We start from the raw sequence: 2,500 nt of genomic DNA on the forward strand, positions 1-2,500 counted from the left end.
CCAAGTCACAAAATCAAGCCAAAAATCCAAAATCATGGAACTTGGCTATGCACCAACCATGCCAAGATCAATTCCTTTTGATCCCAAACTTCTCCCACATCACTTTGAAGGCATTTGTGAGAATTGAGTCCAGCCACTTTTCCAAAACCATGATTTTCGTTTTTCACCAAAATCACCACCAAGTCACAAAATCAAGCCAAAAATCCAAAATCATGGAACTTGGCTATGCACCAACCATGCCAAGATCAATTCCTTTTGATCCCAAACTTCTCCCACATCACTTTGAAGGCATTTGTGAGGATTGAGTCCAGCCACTTTTCCAAAACAATGATTTTCGTTTTTCACCAAAATCACCACCAAGCCACAAAATCAAGCCAAAACACCAAAATCATGAACTTGGCTATGCACCAACCATGTCAAGATCAATTCCTTTTGATCCCAAACTTCTCCCACATCACTTTGAAGGCATTTGTGAGGATTGAGTCCAGCCACTTTTCCAAAACCAACATTTTCGTTTTTCACCAAAATCACCACCAAGTCACAAAATCATGAACTTGGCTATGCACCAACCATGCCAAGATCAATTCCTTTTGATCCCAAACTTCTCCCACATCACTTTGAAGGCATTTGTGAGAATTGAGTCCAGCCACTTTTCCAAAACCATGATTTTCGTTTTTCACCAAAATCACCACCAAGTCACAAAATCAAGCCAAAAATCCAAAATCATGGAACTTGGCTATGCACCAACCATGTCAAAATCAATTCCTTTTGATCCCAAACTTCTCCCACATCACTTTGAAGGCATTTGTGAGGATTGAGTCCAGCCACTTTTCCAAAACCATGATTTTCGTTTTTCACCAAAATCACCACCAAGTCACAAAATCAAGCCAAAAATCCAAAATCATGGAACTTGGCTATGCACCAACCATGCCAAGATCAATTCCTTTTGATCCCAAACTTCTCCCACATCACTTTGAAGGCATTTGTGAGGATTGAGTCCAGCCACTTTTCCAAAACAATGATTTTCGTTTTTCACCAAAATCACCACCAAGCCACAAAATCAAGCCAAAACACCAAAATCATGAACTTGGCTATGCACCAACCATGTCAAGATCAATTCCTTTTGATCCCAAACTTCTCCCACATCACTTTGAAGGCATTTGTGAGGATTGAGTCCAGCCACTTTTCCAAAACCAACATTTTCGTTTTTCACCAAAATCACCACCAAGTCACAAAATCATGAACTTGGCTATGCACCAACCATGCCAAGATCAATTCCTTTTGATCCCAAACTTCTCCCACATCACTTTGAAGGCATTTGTGAGAATTGAGTCCAGCCACTTTTCCAAAACCATGATTTTCGTTTTTCACCAAAATCACCACCAAGTCACAAAATCAAGCCAAAAATCCAAAATCATGGAACTTGGCTATGCACCAACCATGTCAAAATCAATTCCTTTTGATCCCAAACTTCTCCCACATCACTTTGAAGGCATTTGTGAGGATTGAGTCCAGCCACTTTTCCAAAACCATGATTTTCGTTTTTCACCAAAATCACCACCAAGTCACAAAATCAAGCCAAAAATCCAAAATCATGGAACTTGGCTATGCACCAACCATGCCAAGATCAATTCCTTTTGATCCCAAACTTCTCCCACATCACTTTGAAGGCATTTGTGAGGATTGAGTCCAGCCACTTTTCCAAAACAATGATTTTCGTTTTTCACCAAAATCACCACCAAGCCACAAAATCAAGCCAAAACACCAAAATCATGAACTTGGCTATGCACCAACCATGTCAAGATCAATTCCTTTTGATCCCAAACTTCTCCCACATCACTTTGAAGGCATTTGTGAGGATTGAGTCCAGCCACTTTTCCAAAACCAACATTTTCGTTTTTCACCAAAATCACCACCAAGTCACAAAATCATGAACTTGGCTATGCACCAACCATGCCAAGATCAATTCCTTTTGATCCCAAACTTCTCCCACATCACTTTGAAGGCATTTGTGAGAATTGAGTCCAGCCACTTTTCCAAAACCATGATTTTCGTTTTTCACCAAAATCACCACCAAGTCACAAAATCAAGCCAAAAATCCAAAATCATGGAACTTGGCTATGCACCAACCATGTCAAAATCAATTCCTTTTGATCCCAAACTTCTCCCACATCACTTTGAAGGCATTTGTGAGGATTGAGTCCAGCCACTTTTCCAAAACCATGATTTTCGTTTTTCACCAAAATCACCACCAAGTCACAAAATCAAGCCAAAAATCCAAAATCATGGAACTTGGCTATGCACCAACCATGCCAAGATCAATTCCTTTTGATCCCAAACTTCTCCCACATCACTTTGAAGGCATTTGTGAGGATTGAGTCCAGCCACTTTTCCAAAACAATGATTTTCGTTTTTCACCAAAATCACCACCAAGCCACAAAATCAAGCCAAAACACCAAAATCATGAACTTGGCTATGCACCAACCATGTCAAGATCAAT

The sequence above is a fragment of the Phaseolus vulgaris genome, chromosome 9, assembly GCF_051622355.1.
Source record: "Phaseolus vulgaris cultivar YP4 chromosome 9, ASM5162235v1, whole genome shotgun sequence".
NCBI classification, from domain to species: Eukaryota; Viridiplantae; Streptophyta; class Magnoliopsida; order Fabales; family Fabaceae; genus Phaseolus; species Phaseolus vulgaris.